This window comes from Lissotriton vulgaris, chromosome 3_2 (genome assembly GCF_964263255.1).
Source record: "Lissotriton vulgaris chromosome 3_2, aLisVul1.2, whole genome shotgun sequence".
In the NCBI taxonomy this organism is placed as follows: domain Eukaryota; kingdom Metazoa; phylum Chordata; class Amphibia; order Caudata; family Salamandridae; genus Lissotriton; species Lissotriton vulgaris.
The window spans coordinates 145,386,817-145,410,954 of NC_141690.1; the positions used below are offsets into that span (position 1 = coordinate 145,386,817).

A 24,138-nucleotide genomic window follows, 5' to 3' on the forward strand; every position below is an offset into this window, starting at 1 on the left:
GTTAGAGCTAAAGACAATTGCCATGCGAAGTTACTAAAGATAGCTTTTTTTCACGTACATCTTGAAGACCTCAGTGGCCAGCAGAAGTGACAGGTCACTGTGACAGAGTGCAGTGTCTCTGTTTTCTTTCTTAGTCCACCCCCTATCAATCAATAGAGTTGACTACTGCATTACTGCTGATCATTTATTTCCAAACATTTCTCCAATGCAAATTTACAATTGGCAATTGACGTGTGCAGGATCTCTCCTAGTTGCATAACTTTTGTACATGGTGCATATTTGTATTTGTTGTCTGGCATAAGCTACGTTACGTTAGGCTGTCTATCCTTTTTAAATAATGTTATTATTCTTGATTAGTGTTTTCCAAGATGTTTGCTCATGCCATTTAATTGTTACGTTTGACAGCGCCACAAAGTAAAAAAACAAAAGAAGTATTGAAGTGGACCTGGATATGTACTTCTCAGTAGGAAGCATCTTGATGCTTCACATCTCACTGTGTGCACAAATAAGTGAATCTCTTTACCCACCACACTAAGCCAAGTCTACTCTTCTGCGTCACTGAAATCGAATGAAGCCGCAGATCTAGCCCTGTATTCACTCATGTGTGAGCTCTATGGATAGTTTCTTTAGCCTGACAGGGGCTTTCTGTCTAGGGAATACCTATATGTGAAAGAGAAGGCCAGAAGTACTTCTGCTGGTTGTTTGGGTATGTGTCTGTGTGTGGGAGGTGAATCACTGGGGTGTGTTGCCCTCCAGATGGGGGTGTGGACGGAAGATTCAGCAGTCCCATTTGTGCAGAACCCCACCACTTGGTTGGTATGGGCAGGGCATTATGGAAATTTCTATATCAAACTGAGGGGCATATTCTCAAGCCCCCATCACCACCACAATGTCACTTTCAGAGACGTTGTAGTGGCAATAGGGGCTTAGCCCTATTCACAAGGCAGCTTTAAGCCACTTTAATTAGCTTAATGTGGCTTAACGCTGTGTTGCAAAGGATAACACTGATAGTTTGTAGTAAAGTAAATCCTTTAATGAGTTGAGGAGCAGGTAACAGCACATCCAACAGCTCCAGTAAACTCCAACAACTGCCACTGTGTTAAGCATAAACGTTCTACATGACATACACTACATTCTGCTACATGTATTCTAATGTCTACATCATAGCATTGTCATAACCAAAACAAGAACATAACACATCCCCTTTTCTCCAAAAAGAAAAAATGAAGAAAATAAAGAAGAAAATACAGGAACATAAAATACAAAAATAAATAAGTGAACACATCAACATCAAAACACAGAGTAGATGATTCTACATGTTTTTAACAATATAATCTTTGATGATACTACAAGTTTTTAACAATATAATCTTTCAACCACGACGGAGCCATCCTCTTTCTTTTTGAATGATGAGAATCAATCTCACAATCAACATTGGCAGAGGGGTCTAGTGAGTCATTAGAATCAATAACTTCTTCAGTAGAAGCAGAAAGAGTAACAACATTCATTTGAACCAGAACCAGTGAAGGAATTATCTAATTCTTGACTAATTCCATCATTGGGCTCCTCCATCATCCAATCATAATTAATAATCCTCTCAGAAATAGGTGCCTTATTTTTAGCAACTCTGTTTAAATTCCAAACTTTACCACTCTTCACCTTAATTGCATTGACGAGAATCTCAACAACTTCTTCCGGGTCAAAGTATTGGCGCTCCCCTTTAGGAGTCAAACCCGGTTTTTTGATTTGCACCCAGGCACCTATCTTAATTTGCGGATTTTTAACACTGTGTTTGGCATCATGATGCTGCTTACTCTTAATATGCACCAATTCCATGGGATCACATACCTCCTTAGCAGACCAAAATTGCGTGCTGGGCGGAAAAAGCCAAGTTGGGTTAAACTTTGATCTTGGTTTCATTCCCCTCATTAAAATGAACGGGGAAAACCCAGTGGCATCATTACAAGTAACACGATAAGCCCAAACAGTCTTACCAACATGGGTGAACCAGTCTAGGTTACTTTAAAGTGCAAGTTGAATGGTATATTTGAGGACCCTAATAAATCTCTCCACCATTCCATTCCCTCTTGGATTTCAAAGAGACGTTGTTTTATGTGTAATGCCAAGTTTCTCAAAGTGAGCTTTGGCTTTAAGAGACAACAATGTTACACCATTATCACTTAGAATAGTTGAAGGAATACCTTCATTAACAAAAACCTCATCTAAAAATCCCAGAACAGCATCAGTATCAGCATTTTCAACAACTTAAACTGTTGGCCATCTAGAAAATAAATAAATTAGGACTAACAGATAGCTATGAGAATCACCGATGGGACCCATCGGTGATTTCAACGGTGTCCCAAGGATTCTTAGGCAATACGCAATCACTCATAGGTGGTTGAAAAGTTCGTAAAGATTTGTCCGAATTGGAACAAGAAATGCAATTCCTTACATTTTTCTCAACTTGCGCATCCACACCTGGCCACCAGAATGATCTTTTTAACAACTGATTTAGTTCTCTGACACAAATCAATAATCCATTTCCACAATTTCTCTAGGGGAACTACTCTTTCACCTCTCAACAGAGTACCATCCACTACAGCTAACTCTGACCTGACTTCCCAAAAGGGTCTAATAGCGGAATTCAAAGTTCCTACTAGGGCCAGTCATGCACAATGTGTGATATTACAGATTGAGGGATAAGATTGTTGGTATATTCATTAATCCACTCTTCTTTACCAATGGCTGAGAACCAGGCCCGGACTGGCCATAGCGGGCACCGGGCCATCCCCCGGTGCGCCGCATGGTTGGGGGCCGGTTTTGAGCCCCAGGGGGCCGATTTTGTTACAGAGCCCTGCAAAATCAGCCCTGCAACAAGATCGGCCAAAAACCGGCCCTAGCAAAGCGCTCGGCGGCACCTCCAACCTTCCCCCAGGGGGGCTGGCCGAGCACTTTGCCTGGGCCAGTTTTGGTTCCCAGTCCGGCCCTGCTGAGAACCCCTGATCATGAATGAGAGCCACATGTAATTCATTCCAATCTCCATCCTCACACTTCTCAAGCATAACAGGCATTCTAGAGATAAAATCCACAACTACTTTATTTTTACCAGGCACATAAGTAATTTTGTAAACCAAACTCTATATGCGCATAGAAATTCTAGCCAATCTAGGCTGTAATGGTGCCCTCTGTGGTAAGGATTTTGACCAAAGGTTTATGATCACAACGGAGAGTGCACGGTTTACCCAAGATGAAAGATATAAAGTGTTCCAATGCCCAGGCACAAGATAAATCTTTTCTTTCAATAATGCGGTACTTCTCCTCACAAGGAGATAGAGATCTAGAAGCATAAGCAATTATATACTCCTTCCTATGACTGTCCACCTGTGATAACACTGCGCCTAAACCCTTGTTACTGGCGTCAGTTGTGATCACACTGTTCATAGCAGGGTCAAAACTTCAAGCCATCCCTTAAAATGACTGAACATCTTCTTTGCAAGTGGGGACAGAGGCTTCTGAAATAGCAGACACCAGATTAGGTCTAGGTCTGACACCAAATTCATCAATAACGTGTCTCTCGAAAGTGACGCTTTTGTGCAAATTTACATTTGAACAGCTCCACAGTAAGCCCACTGTTTTCCAAAATACTCAAAACCTTCATCAGTCTTGAGACATGCTCCTCCTCATCAGCACCAAAAACAAGAATGTCATCTTGAAAAAAGGTGACAACATGCTTCTTGCTGAAAAGTTGGAACAATAAACTTTGAAACACAGCTGCCGCTGAGGCTCGCCCGAACAGCATGCGTTTAAACTAGAAACACCCGAATGGGGTGATAAAAGAAGAGAGTCTCATGGATTCAGGTGAACAGTAAATCTGGCGATAAATGAACGAAAGGTCCACTGTAGAGGAATGTTTCGACACTAATGAACCTTGGGCATGGCGTTCTGCTTAAGTATAATTTTATGTTCGAACCCTTGAAGATTTCCCAATTCTTTGCTGAAAACTTTAGGAAATTGTTTGTGAATATCAGCACTCATGGTGCTCCCCTCATCTACTACCAAAACCTGATCCTTGCTGTTAGGGTCAAGAATAATGTGCAATTGTTTTTGATCATACCACCCCAACACCAGTGGGCCAGTTCTGGCAATGTACAATTTTCCTCTGCTTTTACGTCCTTTGAATTTGAAGAAAAACCAGCGATATCCAAGGAGATCAATTTTCTCACCACCTCTCTCCTCAGGATGAATATCAGGTACCAATAACTTTTTACCAACTTATTGAATGAAGGTATTTTTCCAAATCCCCTCATTAATAATAGTGCATGGAGAGCCAGAGTCAGCAAAGATTTTAATCACACTCCTCCAATCTCCATTAGACAAATAGGATTGTTCTTACATGCCTCATCACAAATGTTGAGAACCAAATTTATGCGGACATTCTAAATTGTTAACCTCACCAGTATTATCGTCATTTTCTTCAACAGCCATAAATTCCCCTTCAGTTCCCTCAGTACTGTTAACAAACTTAAAATTTGTTTTTTTCCTCTTACAAACTTTAGCAAAATGCCCTTTGATGCCACAATTACTACATTTATATCTGATGGCAGGACAATTTTTTCTGTAGGCTATATGCTCTGAACTACCACATTTATAGCATTTGGTTTGACATTTTGCATTAGTACCATCTTTATGAGTAGTTAAAGGTTTATTTTTTCTGTATGAACACCAACTTTGCTTACAACTCCACTAAGGGTATGATCTTGTTTGAGAACGTTTGCACACCTGCTAGAGATTTCCGCTTTACGTACAATAGCCAGGATATCATCTAAGGGTGAATCCCCATTAACCCAAAGTCTATCTTGAATTACAGGGTTGGAAGTATGCATTACCACCTGGTCTCTTAATAATTCATCCTGAATGGCACCAAATTTGCAATCCAATTCTAATCTTTCAAGATCAGAGACATATTGGTCCACAGTTTTGGTTTTATTCTGTTTCCTGGAAAATAAATTGTATTTAGTTAAACCCATACAAACTTTGGTTGTAAAGTCATTATCAAGTTGAATAGGGGCTACAGCATATACATTTAAATCACCAGGAATATTACTTTTTGTCATTTTATTAAATACTTCTACCCCCATAGGCCCCAAAGAATGTAAAGCAGTCTTTTTTTCTGAGCTGCAAGCATTTTGCCTGCTTCTTCCAACGCATCAATGTATTTCGTAAAGTAAGCTTTCCATTCCAGCCATTTTGACATAGGTTCAATACCAGAGGTCCAAAATACCTGAGGCGGGTTAATGTTGTAGCTTTGCTGGCTCATGTTATGTGGACTTAATCAGTGTCCACACTTCACCCAAAGGGCTAGTTCACTGTTAAACTTCACTACAAGAAAATGCTTTTATATCTTTAAAAATAAGAGTGAATCTTCACCATAGAAACTTGCTTGTAAGTCTTCAAAAGTAAAAAGGGAACCTTTACCCAAATAATAGTACATTAGGAAGACTGAAAGTGTGCTTGTAAGGGCGTAACTATACTTTGTTTGCCTTTAAACTCCGATTTCCGATGCTAATTGGAGAACAAAGATGGCTGCTGGATGAGGTCACGCTGCGTGACCCCGCATTGAATGTGATGATGCTGACACTTTTGGAGGAGAAGGAAGACGTCACAGAGAGGCTGCACAGTAACACGAGCACACAGCTCCAAGTAACAGCGTCTCTTGGTAGCACCGTTGAGCTTTGAAAAATTCCAATGTAGACGGTAAGCAAAATTTTTGTAAAGGAAGGGGCGAAAAAAAAATGGAAACAAAGCTCAGCTCACCACCATCGCGTGTAGTCCTTCAAACTATACTCCTTCTCTAAGCGGGTATAAAACCCTGTTCATAATGCTGAATACGATAGCCATTAACGGAAAAATGCAAAAAATTTGAATACATCTTCCAGTAGAAGGAAATCACACGTCTAGGTTTGTCGGCTCCTCATCATTGTTGTAAAGGATAACACTGATATTGAAGTAAATCCTTTAATGAGTTGAGGAGCAAGTAACAGCACATCCAATAGCTCCAGTAAACTCTAACAACTGCCACAGCATAATCATTCTACATGACATACACTACATTCTGCTACATGTATTCTAATTTCTACATCATAGCATTGTCATAAGCAAAACAGAACAGAACACGCAGCCTTGTAAAGAGGGCCCTCTTCACGCTGTTTTCAGCGTGAAAGAGGTGTGCAGTGTGTGTTGCGGTGGGCCTTCCACCGCAACGCCCATTGAGTTTTACGCTACCTCCTGTTCACAAGGGCATCGTAAATAGGAGGTAGCACCAACCTTAAGAAAAGGGGAAATATGGTCTTAAGGTGGCGAAACGAGGAGAAATGCTTTATTTCACCTCGTTTTTGCTTTTTGCATGTGTACTGCCTTTGTGCAGCACACATGGAAAAAGTAAAATGCCATGGTTTGTTTATTTACAGGAAGGTGTTCCTTCCTGTATATGAACAAACCTTTTTCTAGCCTCATAGGAACGTCGAACGTTCAGCGCCCAGTGCTGAACGTTCGAAGAACGAATGCTGGCCGGTCGGCCAACGGTCGTGCGCAGCACTGGCAAGGTAGTGCTAGTGACGACCGCTGGCCGACGGCAGCACTTAAGGGGTTAAATGCTGTTTGTAACTTACATGAGTGCTGCATGAAGCAGCACACATGTAAGTTACAAACTGGCATTTAAGGTTGGTTTATGTGCAGGAAGGGACACCGTCCTGTACATAAACAAACCTCCTTGCTTGCAGAAACCCTTGCACTCTGGTGCAAGGGTGTCTGAGTAACTTAGCGCCATCACAGGGGGAAACGCGAGCCTGCACCATATCCTTGAGACTAGGATGCAGCCTCACGTTTCCGAAGTGGCGGAGAGAGGCATTAATCCAAGAAGGCTAACGCCTCTCTCCGCCACTTCCTTGAGAATATGGCCCTCAGAACGTTTCAGCTTTGTGAATGCAGACTTCACCCCCACGTGCACATTTTCTTTTCCTCCATGGGTTAAAATGCTTGGATTCGAAAAACATGGCATATGCGTGTTTCTGTGTGTATTTAAATTGTTAGCTTCTGAGAGAGGAAATACATGATTAGTGACTCTGAAGATATAGAGCAGGGTCAGTAGCTTCACAACAAACGAGATGCATGCCAAAAACAGGTGGTGCAAAGTAAATTCCCCCAATACATTTGACCTAATGAGTGAATTCTAATCTCCAATTCTGTGACTGGAATTGAAACAGCTAAGCTGCAAGGTTGCTTCCCATATTTTCCCTGTTCTATCCTCACTGGAGTGCCCTGCTCACTCCACCTCCTCCTGTCCACTCCTGTTGCCGGAAGAGGTATCCAGTGTCTTGGCTGTGACACGGGAGGATTCAATTTCACGGTCCTAGTGACACATCTCTGACATGACATCCACTCCTCTTAATGAAGAACCCCACACGTTATTAATGGCTGTGAAATATTGGAAGATGCTTACTTAAAATGCCCGAGAGCAATGTGCTGCGTTTACCTTCTTCAAGGTTAAACAGACTGGCATATCATGATCTGTGATGTCATAAAATGTCATGTGATATGATGTCCATTTATTATAAGTTAACTACTATTTACTCAGTAGAGTCTTGGGGCCTCATTTATGAAAAGTGACGCATCGCTGCGTGAAAACAGCGATGCGTCACTTTTCACTGCGCACTCCTTGCGACACCAATGATGCGTCATATTTAATGTATGATGCATCATGTCGCAAGGAATTATAGATACGTCAATATTTCTGACGTATCTGTAAGCGCAAACGTGACGCATTGCTGGAGTGTGTCCCAAAAGTGACGCAACTCCAGCAATGCGTCCTTTCACATGGGGAAAGCCCCATGTGAAAGGGCTTGCGTCAGTCTTACGCCTGCTGTGAGGCAGGCGCAAGATTTTAACGCAACAGCATCCTAAAAGTGACGCAGTGAAAGCTCATAGATTTCACTACGTCACTATTACGAGGCTTTTTGCAGGGGAACGCCCCCTCTGCATACATTATACCTGACGCAGGTATAATGTGGCGCAGGGGTTTAAAAAGTGACGCATCTACCTAGATGCGTCACTTTTAAAATATGGCGCAACAAGGTGCATTTTGTACGCCGCTGGTGCGTCACAAAAAGTGGCGCACCGGCGGCGCAAAACTGACGCAAGGCCTCATAAATGAGGGCCTTGGTCCTGTGATATTTTCCTTACCACATTTGCAAATGCCTAATAATAAATTGCGTCATTCTTTAATGCGAAGACATTACCTCACTACATTTAATAGTGCTTCTTCCTTCTCTTTTTTGGTTCTAAGCTATAAAACAAATGTCTAAAGATATTGCAGACACTAGAATAAAAAGTGAAGTGCAGTCCCAGCAGTGGGTTACCTTCTCCCCAGGTACTGTTCGAGATGCATGCGAAAGTACAACAGTCTCTGCTTCTCTTTCGAATCAATCAGTCCTTTTTGCATGTCGTTTGCCTTTGAGAAGATAAGAAGCTTACTGAAAAGAAATTACAGCGTTCCCTCAAAGAGCTAATCTCCCCTTGTCTGATTTTGCAGAAAAAAAACAGAGCGAGAATTCTATTCCCAAAGATTGGTTTCCGTTTGCTGATGAAAGGTAGAAAATAAATGATCGCTTTCCGTTTCTTAAGGCAATCACACAGAATGATTTATTCACATGAAAGTCAAATAAAAATAGATTACTGAAACAAACCGAATGATTGGCTCATTATTAAAACATCGGTTAAATAACCAGGATGAATGACATGAATCTCTTTTCCAAGATTGCCTCTGTACTCACAAGCTGTTTGTTTTTTTTGCTCTCAGGTCATTTTTCGTGTGAAATAGGGTTATATTATGCCACAGTGGCGTTTACTCTTTGACAACATACACAAATTAACAGGCAGCAAAAATGCATATAAAATAAATAAATAAAAGGAAATCAATTTGCATAATTTCTTTGGATTTCCATAGCAGGGAAAACGTGGATCAAATTGATTTCACACTATCTTTGCTATTCACAGGACAAGAAAAGAATATAGGGCCTGATTTATATCGCGACGCACGGGTTATTCCGTCACAACACTGACAAATATAAAACTTTTATGATATAGATATCTTCAAGCCATGGAGGTGTAGAGTTGAATCATTACTTACCTGTTTTCACATACTTTCAAAATATTTTGGTAGTCGATATTCTGGATACAACATTTTGTGTTTGTTATTCTGACGTACGGCGGATGCATAAAAAATGTAGGCCCAAAATCAGACCCGTTTTCACATTTGAAAAGGGGAAGAAAAACATTTTGGGATATAATGGGATTTATATTTCTGTGGACAGTGTATCTGTCACCGTTGTGACAGAGTAACCTGTCCGCCGAGATGGAAATCAGGCCCATAATGTTTTTCTTCCCCACTAAAAATAGTGTTATGTATTTTAGTATTTTTAAATATTTATTAATAGGTTGTTAATTATTATGAATTAATTGGAAATTAAATATGGAAATTGTGTTATTATTTTAGGTTGCGCATTGTGGGGTTTAAAGGGGTACAGGGTGGGAAGTAATTCATGCTTAATTTATTATTATTTGTTAATTATTATTAATTAATTAATTGATAATTAATTAGGTTAATTGTTTATTTTTTGAGTGTGGGTCTTACTATTATGGGGTAACGGGTGGGTAGTAAATTAATTTTACTTACTTTATAATTAGCTGTTAAATACTATTAGATTTTTGATTGAAAATGTTTTAATTATGTAATTCATTTTTTACAGTTTAATTGTAGCTGTGGGTTGTGAGAGATATAGGGTTAAAGTGTGGAAAGTTAATTACTTTTTATGAGTTTTAATTTGTTTTTGATTAGTAATATTTCTTTTATTGGTAATTAATTATGTTAATTATGCAAGTGCATTTTTTCTCAAATTTAGATGTGTGTTGTAGATTGTTTGGTGTTATAGAGTAGGAAATATAAAAACAAAATGTATGTAATGAATGTTTTTTTTTCTAAATATGTTCTCATTAAAAATATATGTTTGAAAAGTATTTTTTAGTTTATTTAGAATAAAATTTGCAAGTATTTTGTCCTATGTATTCAACATTAAAATATGTTTTATTTTTTAATGTTTAATATGTTTAATTTTAATTTCTAACATATTTATATATATATTATTATTTTCTGTTTAATTTTTTGGGGGGTTGTTGTTTATATTTTGTTTGTTTTTAATTTTGAACTGACTGGAGTGGGAATATTAATTGTTACCCTTCTGTGATGCAAGACTTTTTCTACTGTTGCACTGACTGGAGTGGGAACAGTACATTTTATCCTTCCGCTATCCAACACTTTCCCTACTGCTGCACTCACTGGAGTGGGAATAGTAATTTTTACCCTCCGCTATCCAACACTTTCTCTATAGTTGTACTCACTGGATTCGGAATAGTCCTTTTTACCCCTCCACTATCCAACACTTTTCTTACTGTTGCACTGACTGGAGTGGGAATAGTAAATGTTACCCCTCTGCTATCCAAAACTTTCCCTTCTGTTGAACTCCATGGAGTGAAATAATAGGGGGATTTGTAGAGCGCATGGTGACGCCAATGGCGTGTCCCCGCGCTGTGATCCTAGTGCTAGTAGAAGAGGTGAAAAGGTGGTCCGCTATTGGGCGTAAAGAAATGTTTTTAGTTTAGCTCTGAAGATGGACTCTGAGGGTTCCAAGCGTAGCGCCACAGGGAGTTTATTCCAGCTGGACGCTGCCAGGTACCTAAAGGACCTGCCTGCCATCCTAGCTTTGGACACCTTAGGGATGGACAGGCGTCTCGTGCCAGATGATCTAAGGGAACGCACAGGCTCGTATTGTGCCAGGAGATCCTGCAAGGGGAAAGGTGCCCTGCCATTGATGATCCGGTGACACGTGCAAAGGGCTTTACATTTCACCCTGTTTCTCACCGGGAGCCAGTGTAGCGCTTGGAGCGCGGATTTTGATGCTGATCTTCTGGGCTGTCTGAGGACCAGCCGAGCTGCGGCGTTTTGTAAAACCTGCAGGCGGTTTAAGTTCTTCTAGAGGGTCCCTAAGTAGAGCAGGTTGCCGTAGTCCATTTTGGATGTGACTAGTGCGTGCACAAGTGTTTGGCGGGCTTTGATGGGAAGGAACTCCAAGACCTTCCTTAGGGTCTTGAGGGTCCCAAAACATGAGCCGACCACACGGTTGACCTGGGGTCCGAAAGTAAGGTTGGAGTCGAACCAAACACCGAGATTCCTCACTTCCTGGCAAGGGATTGCTGTGGGTCCGAGGCAGGGTGGCCACCACTCTGACGTCCAGGCCGCTCGGTCTCCCCCCACCACCAGCACCTCAGTCTTGCCTCCGTTGAGCTTGAGACAGTTGGCAGACATCCAGGCAGCTAGGTCTTGCATGCATGCTCTGAAGATGTCTGCCGCAAGACCGGGCGCTCGTGATAGGAAGATGACCAGCTGCGTGTCGTCAGCGTACGATATCATGCGCAAGCCGTGACTCTCCACTATGGTGGCAACCGGGGCAACATAAAGATTAAAAAGAGTTGGGCTCAGGGACGAGCCCTGCGGGACTCCCTGGTCTATAGCAGCTCTCTCGGAGTAGCAGTCACCTAGCCTGACTTGGAAACCACGGCCAGATAGAAACGACTGGATTCATTTTAGGGCTGCACCTCCTACCCCTCCTTTGTTCAGACACTGTAGCAGGATGGAATGAGCTACAGTGTCGAACGCAGCACTCAGATCCAGTAGGATCAGGGCCATGGTATGGCCCTCGTCGACGCCCTGCCTGATGGATTCAGTTGCCATGAGAAGAGCCGACTCCGTTGAGTGTCGGGCCGGAATCCGAACTGGGTGGGGTGTAGAAGACTCGTGTTCTCCACAAATTGCATTAACTGCAAATTGGCCACCTTCTCCGCCACTTTTGAGAAGTAGGGTAGAAGGGAGATGGGACGCAGATTCTCCAACTTATCGAAGCTGATATTTGGCTTCTTGCGGAGGGGGAGCACCACAGCTTGTTTCCATTCCGTAGGCATGCAGCTAGAACTAAAGGAGACATCCAGCAAATGCCTAATGTATGGCTCAAGTGTTGTCAAGCTGTCGCCGAACCGTTTAGGAGATTTTGGGTCCCGTGGGGAGCCTGACTTTACTGATTTACAAATTTTGATCAGGTCTTCTGCTGGTGGGGTGGAGAAGTTAAGCAACATATTTTGTCCATCAGCCTCTCTTGCTGGTATTTTGACCTCCCCTCCTGCCACGGGTTGGACAGGGAAGGCAGAGTAGATTTTAGATACTTTGTCGCTGAAATAGTCAGCAATGCGATTGCATGCAGCGACTGAGCGATCCTCTGATCCTGTCGAGGGCTTGGGAACAGCCAGGGATTTGTATACACAGAATAATTTCTTAGCTGAATTTTCTGCATCCATGATCCTGACAGAATAGTAGGCTGTTTTTGCTTTCTTAATTAGGTTGTGGTATGTCCGTCTATTAGCGAGGTACTTTTCTCTTACTTGGCTGTCATAGGCTGACCGCCACTGCCTTTCTGCTCGCTTCCAATTCTTCTTGGCACTCCGTAGTTCCTCGTTGAACCAGGGTGACATTCTCTGTTTACGACCGCCCACCTTCGGCCGGCCCAGAGGGTCTAGAGCCGCCGTGATACGGGCGTTAAGCAATTTATTTGCCGTATCCGCGTCGTCACCTCCAGGGGGACCCTCTGCCATGAGGGCTTCATTGAAGTCTGGTAAAGTGAGCATGGTAATTTTTACCCCTCCTCTATCCAACATTTACCCTACCTTTGCACTCATTGGAGTGGGAATTGTCCTTTTTACCCCTTCACTATCAAACATTTTTCCTACTGTTGCACTCACTGGAATGGGAATAGTAGATTTTACCCCTCAGCTATCCATAACTTTCCCTATTGTTGCACTCACTGGAGTGGGAATAGTAATTTTTACCCCTCCGCTATCCAACACTTTCCCTACTGTTGCACTGACTGGATTGGGAATAGTAAATGTTACCCCTCTTCTGTCCAACACTTTCCCTACTGTTGTACTCACCTGAATGGGAATAGTAATGTTTACCCCTCGCTATGCAACACTTTCCCTACTCTTGCACTCATTGGAGTGGGAATAGTAATATTTAACCCTCCATTATCCAACACTTTTTCTACTGTAACTGGAGATTTTTTGATAGTTTAAGGTTTTAATTTATAATAAAACATTTTATTACGTTTTATATTATTGGTATATATGTATATAGATATATATATAAAGATCTATATCTATAGATATATAGATATAGATATATATATCTACATAGATATATATATATAGATCTATATATTCACTGAAAAAAACGTAGGTTTTACACACGTTATAGTTAGGAAGTAGCATTTACAAAACCTTTGAAATTCACTGAAAAAACATAGGTTTCACACATGTTATAGTTAGCTGGACATTTCACTCATATAAAACCTTTGAAATTCCCCCGTTATGTTTAGTTCAGCTAACTATAACTCGCGCGCCCGCAATGCATATATATATATATATATAAAACAGCTCCAACGCTTGCACACATTAAGCAGGCATAGGCACTCACGGGGATTGCTGGAAAATACTTTTATTCAATAGCAGACGCGTTTCAGCTGTAGCTTTTATCAGAGCTCAAAAGTATCTCAACTCACAAATGCACGGGGTGTCATTTAAAAAGAATAGTCTTTCCTGATTGGTTTTTCGGAACGACAGTAGATGAAGAAGGGCTCCAGTAATAATCACCTCCTTTGGCCGCCATATTAGTCGAATGTTGTTGCTCTGGTTCAGGCCCTTTAACAAAGGATAACACCATTATCTGCCGTATCTGCCACCTCTTTGCTATGAAGGGCTTGGTGGATATTGAACAATAGTTTTCTATGGGAGTTGAGTCGAAATATTCTCTGTTAGGAAATGAATCAAATTGGCTTTGTAAAGATGAGTCTCTGCTTTCTCCTCTTACTTCTCTGAGATCCATTATGGGCTTTCGGTCACATTATGTGCATAAAGCATATTATGGGTTGAGTAATAAACCTGTGCATTTAATAGTTGTTAGGTTTCAGAGGGGAAAAATCTGCTGTGTTTATAATATGGTCGATGATGGGACTATTTGGGACTGCTTTGCTTTGTGTAATTAGCATATTTAAACGTAAGAGAAAGAGAGTAGTAACATGCAGATTGAAAAGCAGGTTAAAGTGAAATGGCATGTGTTCTTGAAATATATGGTTGTTCCACAGCTCCATCCTGCTTTCCAGAGATTACGCTGGCCTGGTTTATAAATACCAGGGCCATTCCCTCCAATCTCTGATCCAGTGTACTGCTGTGATGGCCCACGCAACATAAACAATAATTGTAAAATAGGTTTCAGTTCTGCTTCGTAAAACCAACCTTTCTTGGGTTCTGGTTGTTGTATATGGGTGGGTCCTTTAATGCAAACCCTGAATAAAAAGGAAATACACTGATCTAAACTGGGATATTGCCATCTTCCCTATTAAATGCTCTTCTGCAGCCAACCTATAAGCATGTATGGATAGTTTATAAAATGTTTGATTAGCGATTCTCAATACAGGTAATACTACATTCTACCTTGAACCTCATATCCCAAATTCCAATAAACTATTAGGAATAAAATTCCTGAAATGTGTTTTACGTGTCATAAAACATTATTTTCCCTTGCTTCCACTTTTTTACGATTTTGTTTTTTTCATACCAGCCCAGTGTCACAATTCAAGCTTTTGCCTGTGGTTAGTATTTTCTTTATTTACATTGTAGTACATCCTAATGCATTATGTTTATCTAGTGTGGTAAAACAACACGATTATTAACTTTAAACTCCAGACGTTTTTCACTCCTTTCTTTTAGCTGTAATATTTTAATTCGGTTTGTTCATTAAGGCACATACACATTAAACCTAGAAATAATAAACAGAACCCAGTCAAATTCAAATAAGTACATTCTGGCATTATGTAACATAGGCAGTGGAATGTTTTCTCTTAAATGCTAAGAAAAACATTTTACATTAAAAAAAACATGCAGAGTCAAATAAGCACACTTAGGCATGAACAATCTGGAATGAGTATCTCACTGAAAAGAGAAACCAGTCCCTGAGAACAAGTTAGCTGCCTATATTTTCTTAAAATTCTTCGTTTTTCACATCCTTTATATCAAAACAATTTTCTTCCATATTGAAATTGCCTTCTTGGTACTTGTAAAGATTGTTATCAATGTATTGAATAGTACCAATAGACCTAACTTGGATATTTTTTTCACCCACTAGGCTAATTCTGTTTATCTGTCATCGTTCAAACTAAAAAGGAGAGAAGGAAATTCTTCCACTTTGCTGGTGCTGGTGTTGCCATCATAGCAACAGGGGAAGATAATCTTTCAGAAATCCGTCTTGGAAGGAATATTAAAAAAAGTAGCATTAATTCCCACAGCTTCAGTATGCTTCTGAAAAAGGTCATTGTTTGCACATTCTTTTAGAAAAGCAGGAGGTTAACAGGAGCATCTCTTTTCACTTCATAAGACAACATTACGAATAAATAAGGTACGGTTAGACTGGGCCATTTTTGCCGGGCCATCCCAGAACTTTTTGCTTTCCTCTTAGTATTTTTTCTGACCTGGTGTCGGTGGTTTTAGGACTCTGGGCACTTTATCACTGCTGTCCAGTGTAAAGTGCATGTGCTCTCAAAGGTATCACTATTTTAGAAATACCACTTTTAGAAGTGGGCATTTCTGTGTGCTATGTGTCTTGGTGCCTGCCTGATATGTGTTGCATATCTGGCTCTGGAGTGACAGGGACTGGGAGGTACAGTGGATTGCGCCTGGAACTCTCTGCAGTGTTCTGACTGAGCGTGGCGCAGCCCGTAGCCCGTAGCTCGTAGCCCGCCTCTGTCTCCGCCCTAGAGCCATCGTACGTACGACATTCGACGTAGAGGGAGCGAGAGTGAGACAGCGCGGTCCGAGCTGAGGTGAGCCGCGGTGAACGGAGCAACAGAAAGCGAACCGGCACCAATTCTTTGGTCTTGACGGAAGGACAGCCATAAGCAGCATAAGAGACGCGGTGGAGCAGGGGACCCCCTGCCCTAAGCGGCCGACAGACGGGCCGGGCACGAGGCGCGCAAAGCAAGTCAGACACGCAGAGGTAAGTGAGGGAAGAGGAGAGGAGGAGCATGAAGCCCCAGTAGTCAAGTGGAACTGCGGGTGCTGTTTGCTTGAGCAGTCGAGTGACCCTGTGCTTGGGGGTTTTAAAACAACAATTTGGCAACAATTTGGAGGTTGAACTGGCACCCCACTGAGGCCTGTCTCGGTGTATACGAAGACACTACTAAAATACTTCCCCTCCTATCCCACACAAAGAGAAAGAGTTACTAGCCCCAAGAGGAACATTAGCACCAGGGGAAATTGCCAAGATGGGTGCAAAAAAAGGTAAAAAAGTGGCAGAACAAAACTCAAAGACAAAAATGAAGGTGGCAAACGCAGCAAGCCCGGGCTCCCTGGAAGAGAACAGCGGGAGTATAAACCTGTCCCCTGTTAAAGGGAAAAGAAAGGGGCTAAAGAAGACCAAAGCTGTGGTTGACCCTCCAGGCAGAGCCACAGCAATGAAGGATTTTGTGGGGAGACATTTTAAAAAAGTTGTCACATCGGCACAAGTACATGACCAAAACCTAACCCACGGAAAATCTATAAGTAAATTAGCTTCCATAAATGGGAACTCCGATATGGGCGAGAAAGGAAGTACCTCCCTACCGGTGGAGGTGCATAGTATTGACCCACATAACCTGATCAAACACTCTCTAGAACACGGGGGCCTACCATCGCCACGGTTGTCATCATCACCACAGCTACTCTTCTCATACGACTTGGAGAGAGACCCTCTAGATAGCCTGATCCAACAGGGCAGTCCAATCCCCTCGGAAGGGAAGGAGAGAGTGTCAGAAATTCACCTGAGCAGCAGCAGGACAAGCCATAAAAGAAAGGACTTTAAAAGTCTGCTGGGAACCCTAGACAACAGCTTGAAGCAAGCTGATGAACAAAATATAACCCCAGAGCTAAATCCAGATCTAAATCGGGACTTATCATCAATGTCTACGGTCTCTATGCTGGATCTAATGCTGATTCTCCAAAAGACCCTACAAGGTCTACTAGAAGTGACCCTGTCTAATAATACGGTGTTAAAAAACCAAACGGTTTACTTAGGCAAAATAGAGGGGGAGTTGCAGGGGATAAGGGCTCCCATGCCAGCAATGGTAAGACAAATCCCCGATCATGAGTCATCAATACAGATACAGGAGGAAAGCAATGAACGGCCCTTAGGGAAAGAGCTTTTTCCAAAGATTGTAGATAAAACGCTAATGCCAGAAAGAGATCTGAAGGAGAAAAGTCAGTTACAAACCGATAACTTCCCCAAGGAGAACCATCAAGTATATATATCAAAATGGCCTATGAGGGTTATAAGGAGAGCAGAGCATAATAGATGTGGGCATAGAAGTAGTGTAACCAAAAGTGCAAGGGGTGTAGGTAAAAAAATCGTTAGTAAAAGGAAACAAACAATGGTTAAGGAAACGGGGTTGGTAAAAGTAGGAGGTACACAGGGAAGAGTCACAAAAGGAGCTGCACACTATAGTAGTACACAAAAAAAAAGAAACTGCAAAAGGGCAGCTAAATGCGACGCCCCGTCTCAAGAGTTCGAACACACAAAAGAACCTAGATAGAAATAACCCCCTAGCTGTTTCCAAAGTGACCGCGAGGCCATTGGGAGGAAACTTGCAGACCTGGGTCACAAGGGAGATTAGACCTGGTAGTTCGTATGAAAAAGTAGTAAAAGCTAATATGAAAGTAATCTCCCCTCTATCTAGGGCAAGAAAAGAGAATAACGGGTGCATGGAGCTATATTTTGAACACATCCCAATAAGAAAAGGGGGGAAGAATCTTGGAAAGAGGCCGCCCCTAAATAGGTCACAACTGCTACAAGGTTTTGCAAAAGGTCAGAATCTCAAAGCAATTGGAACAAACGACCTAAGGGGAGTTGGGTTTAGTCAGGTCAGAGAAGGGAAAGAGATTACAAAAGTTACACTGTACTCCAACCTGGTAATAGAGACGATCAAGAAAGCAGCAACTGAGTTACAGAAGGAAGGAATAAGACTGCTAGAGGAGAATGAAGTATTGGTAGACATAGGTGAGAAGAAAGGGCAGGGTCAACACTTCCTTAAATGCCACGCAGGTCTTGGAAAGAGACAGGTCAGGTTATGTGAGTACGAGGTTGAGGATGGCGAGATGCCAGGAAACATAAAAATAACAGCAAATAACTCAAATATTGACCAGTGGTGGGGGAACTGGAGCAAGGAGTTAGGGCAGGCAGGCCCATCACAGAAATTCGAGGAAGAACAGGGGGAGGAAGGTTGGTTAGAGGACATTGAATAGGAAAAAGGTATGCCACATAGCATAAGACTGGCCTCCTGGAACATAAATGGGTTAGGAGCTGATGAAAAACATAAAAATTTAAATGAACTTGGAGAAAACGTAGAAATTATGTGTATCCAGGAGACTTGGCTATGTGGCAAGACACTAATTTTCGATGGTTTCTACCAGTTAATTCGACCTGCAAAGAAGAATAGATTTGGGCGCCCTGCAGGTGGATTAATGACCCTAGTGTCTACAAGAATTATGAGAAAAGTAGTGGAAATAACTGTAAGATGCAAATGGCTGCTGGTTTGTAGAATAATGTTATCAGAAAGTATAAATCTTGATACAATACTGATTATAAATGTGTACATCCAATGGGGCTCTATAGAGCAATATGTGGAGGAAACGGCTCTTTTTAAAGAGGATTTGGGTTCTCTATGTGAAAAGTACTGTAAGGACATTATTTTGCTTCTTAGAGATTTTAACCACAAATTACACACAAAGAATGTAGATTGCTGTTTCCGAGAAATACTAGAGGCATATGACATACCGCAGGCAATATTCCCCGAATGTTTACTAGGAGCAAAGGACACACAGTTGGCTAACTTCCTAGGAGCTAAAAATCTCTTCTCCCTAAACGGAAGGGGCCCCCAAGACTGTCCTGCCAAGAGAACTTTTAAATTGGGTACACAGAGTTGCCCTATTGACTATGTTTTTCTGGCACCCTGGAATTTCCACTTAGTCTCGGGGTTTAGCATCACAAATAGAGAAGGGAGTGACCATAATGTACTATCCCTAGAGTTTCCTGTAGTAAAGGAAGAAACCCGCCCTCAAGTGTTAGAGCAACAGATGGATTACCCTAGACGCCGTACAACTAAACTAACGGATGAATACATCTCAAGACTAATAAGGTTGCAACAAAATCTAGATCTACAGATAGTAAGTGGACAAACCCTTGACTGGTATGTAAGAAAAATCGAGGAGGCTGTCCAAATACTCTCCAAAGGATTAAGAGGTGGTAATGGGGGAAATAACAAAACCAAAGTAAGCGATAGAAAAATAGGTAAACTAACAGGCTGGCTCACAAAGGAATGTCTGGAAAATAAAAGAGAAGTCAGGAGAATGGCCCGCCGGTTTGCCCGAAATGGGAATCAGGCCAGTGGAAAGGACTTAGTCGCCCTAAAAAGAGAGTATAACATGTTAACAAGGAGGGTAAAAAGAGAATTTAAAGAAGGATGTTGGGTAAAACCTCTAGAGACGATTGAAACAAGGAACCTACGCCAGTTCTGGCAACTAGTGAATTCAGCAGCAGAAGGCCACAAAGGGGCAATGAACTGCATTGTTGAGGAGGCGGCCTGGGAGGAATATTTACAGGACCTGTATAGCGCAAAAACAGATCAGGAAGAGAACCAGTACACAGATTGGAGCGGTCTGGTAGTAGGTATGAAACCTGAGTTTTCTGTCGATGAGGTTAGGAAAACGATTGAGAGTTTAAACCTTACGAGAGCAGCAGGCCCTGATAACCTCTCGGCAGTGATAATCAAAACACAACCAGACTGGTGGGCAAAATTTTTTGCGGACATGTTTCAAATAATCCTAGAAACCTGGAGATTCCCTGATACCTGGAAAGGGGCCATAATACGGCCCATACATAAGAAAGGGGATATGCATAGTCCTAAAAACTATAGGCTAATTAATTTACTTGACATTGGGGAGAAGATCTTCGCCAAAATATTACTATGCAAATTAAAAAACTGGGTAGAGATAAATCTAATTATCCCAGTGGAGCAGGGAGGATTCAAGGAAGGCCATTCCACAATGGACCACTGTTATGCCCTTTGGGAGCTGGCCCGGAAGTCTATAGAACAAAGGGGAAACTTGTTTTTTTGTTTTGTCGACTTCCGGGCAGCCTTTGACTCAGTGGATTGCGGGAAACTTTGGGAGTGCCTGATTAAATATAATATCCCAACTGACCTGTTAGCGTTACTAAAAGAATTGCATAGAGGAAACTGGGCCCAAGTAGTAAAAGATACACAGGGGGCACTCACAAGGAAAATAGCAATAGACAATGGACTCCGACAGGGCTGCGTGTTAGCTCCTCTACTCTTTTCAATCTTTCTAGCAGACTTGCCGGTAACATTGGAGGTGGAGAAGAGTGCTAGCCCCAGAATGAGTGGTAAGAAAGTAGCATGCTTACTGTATGCAGATGATCTCGTTATTACTGACCAGACACAGCTGGGGCTACAGAGGAAATTAAATGCTTTTAACGATTACTGCAAGAGTAAACTGCTAATAGTAAATATGGACAAAACAAAGGTTATGTGTTTTGGTAAAAAGCCAAAGAGCTTTTGCTGGTATCTAGATAAAACGAAATTAGAAACAGTAAAAGAATATAAATATCTGGGCCTATGGTTCGAATCATCCTTAAAATGGAACAAACATGTGGAAAATCAAAATGCAAAAGCTTCTTCCTCTATTTGTGGCTTGAAAAAATTTAATAATACCTACGGAGATATGTCACATAAACCCATGATACAAGCTTTCTCAGCCATGGTCCCCCCACAAGTACTATAAGGGGCAGAGGTCCTATTCCTTAGTGGTAAAGGGGATTGGAATCGGGAGGAAGGTAAAGCGGTAAAAACGCTATTGTCCTTGCCAAAGTCAGCCATGCTACAGGCAATTAGACTTGAAACAGGACTGATAGGGTGGAATACCCAGACCAGAATGGCTGTGGCTAGATTTTGGAAACAGCAATATCTAGGGGAAGCGCAAAAGGTGTCACATTGGTGTAGTGGGGAAATACAACATAGCAATCTAAGATGGGCAGCTGAGGCAAAAAAGAAGATAAAAGAGACAATTTGTTGCCTAGATGTGGGTACGACCCAAAACCCCTTAGAAGCAGTCTTTACAAAAGTGACACTAAGACAAAAAGGAAGGGAGTACTCGAGGTCACAGGACCTAGGTTATTTAAGAAACAAAAAATCGGTAAAAAACATGATAGAAGTGTGGGAAACCGATATAGGATATCCATACCTAGAAGCACTCCCGAATTATGGTTTTAGGTGGGATATTTTAAAAATGAGAATTGGCATTATCCCTTGGAGAGTGGAGGAGAAAGTCACGGCAGAAATTATGTACCCAGATGGTTTTTGCAAGTGCGGTATGGGGTCTAAGTGTGAGATAATGCACATTCTTCTTGACTGTCTCAGGTATGTTGAAGTGAGAAAACGGATTCTGCGACCTATATTCATAAAATATAACACATGAGTGAGAGCCCAAGCAATTAATTTAGTGCTAAGAATGGAATATCTAGAAATAGCTATAGCTTTGGGTTATTACCTGAAAGAAAATAATCAAATGGTCAAGGGAAAGATCAAAGAAGTGTAGTGAGAAATCCCAGTTACCCTGTATACAATAAATGAAGAAGAGTAACTCAGGCAGGATAAGTCCAATGGGTTTTAATACCTTTTAATCTCCTTATAGCAATGATGGACTGATGAAGATAATGAACAGCCCTGACTTTAAAAGTCTAAGATAATTCGGATTTTAAGTAGAATGTTTTGTATGTTTTATACTTTTTTAAAGATTTTAACAAAAGTTGTACACTGTTTTATTAATAACTAATTATGTACATTATCCTGACTTTTATTCGATTTGGTTTTAAAGACTAAGGTCTAAATAAAACAGAGTTTTTCTCTCTCTCTCTCTACAGTGGCTCCAGAGGGGCTGGGGGAGTCAGCGCTAGGCTGAATAGGTTGATTTGCATTTGGGGTAGTGAAAGGAGTAGAACCTGGGCCTAAATAGGACTGTGTCAAAGAAAGATCCTCTTGGGTACTGGTACTGTTATCACACAGCCTCACTTAACAGCCTGCCTGGTACATATATACCTCACTCACCGACATCCATACTGTGAACCAGAAACGTAAATCAGTGCAAATTGAATGAAAAAGTTGCTTACAATTTATTAAAATATTATAGCAATCGCAGCTAAACAGTTTGAAAATGCATTGTGCAGTTTAACAAATCAATTAAAAACAGCTATTTATTACATCTGCTAAAAACAGTGGGACAAGAAAACAGCAAGAAAAAATACTTTCAGATCAAGGAACACCACAGTAGGTGGACATGTAGATAGACAATTTCTATGCACAAAGCTTTAGGTGAGACAGATTCTTGCTAAATAATCAAAAAGCAGTTGTTTGCATATGTCAAGTCTCCGTAGTGAATCCCATAGGCTAAAGCATTGACTCGTTTCGGTGGGTTCAATGGGAATAACTGCCCACCTTCATCAGGAAATAACAAGATATCTTCCCACTTCATGTAATACATTTCTAATAAGGAATAAAAATGAAAGCATATATATATGTTAAAATTTGAACTGACTTAGTTAAATGGTTCACAACAATTAGATCACACACTCAAATCACATAGAATAAACTCAACACCTGTCAATTACATATGTAATTCTATTCAAATACTCAGTCGTACTTTTATTTGGATCATACTAAGACTTGTTATTATAAATAGCTGGCCTCCTCTTGTATAGGAGATTCCAAAGTACCAGTATTTCTTTAGTATATACTTGGTAGTACAATTGCCCTGCTCGAGATTGTGCTTAGAATGAATACAAATCTGGCCATTTGTGATTTGAACTCAAAAGCACACTGCAGTTAAAGGGAGGGTAAAATTACCTCATATATTCATATGATTTTCTTTGATAAAAACACTTTCATAGAAGGGATAACCTGCTGCCACTCACGGCTGAAACAGAAAACGACAAAGAAACAGTTGTCAACATCCCTAGGGTACCGGCTACACTAAACAGAATTCCTATTTAGCTCAGTGTCAAAAACCTTTGTATGTTCCTGAAGTTAATATGTGGCAGGCGAGTAGTTTCTTCTTATTTAAAAATAGGCCACTACTCCTTCCTCATGTCAAAATATATGACAGAGGCATGAAGGAAACCAAGCTAGAAAAAATAATAATATTGTCCATAAAAGTTTATTAAATAAAAGATTCTATCTATTATAGTTGAAACAAAAAGGGATCATAAACGCTGAAATAAATTCCTACCTGAGAGGGCAGAAACCCGAATCCTGTGTTTTGCACAATTTAAAAAATGTAATCCTCGCTCCTACGATGGATCAAAATCATTCACTAGGGGCAAAAAAATATAAATGCAGCCGTGAATGTTTCACCCCCGTTACCGCAATGTATTTACTAACAACAAGGAAAAGGAAAAAAGTTTAAAAGTTTTCCCTTTCCAACAGTTATTCTGAGGGCAACAAACTCCCTCCCTCTAGCGATGTACCTAAGCTTGCTCGTCTGCTCCGATTACCTGAAATTTAGATGTAGTGAATCCGTCGCTGGGAGTCTGACACGTGGTGGTATTCCTCCGTTTACGTCTCTCCCGCTCTGGATTTCCTCACAGATTTCATAGCGGAAACGTCCCGCATTTTCTAGCAGAAATCGTTTTCAGCTGGATCTCACACATATCACGTGGTATATTCTAAAAATAGTTGCCGCCATCTTAGCTTGTCCAGAGTCTATGCTATATATGTAGGGAATCTTCGTAGGACATCTCATATGTTCAATTTTTACAAAGGCTAAAAATGAAAAATCGCGCATCTAAATGAATATAAAAACTAGTAAATTTAAAAACAGATAATCAAG

At 41.1% G+C, this 24,138-nt stretch overlaps 1 protein-coding gene across 1 annotated transcript in view; it reads left to right on the plus strand.

Moving 5' to 3' along the window:
• Positions 1–24,138, plus strand: part of STK32B (serine/threonine kinase 32B) — a 1,691,669-nt gene that overhangs the window by 505,048 nt on the left and 1,162,483 nt on the right. The gene's annotated exons all lie outside the window — the stretch shown is intronic.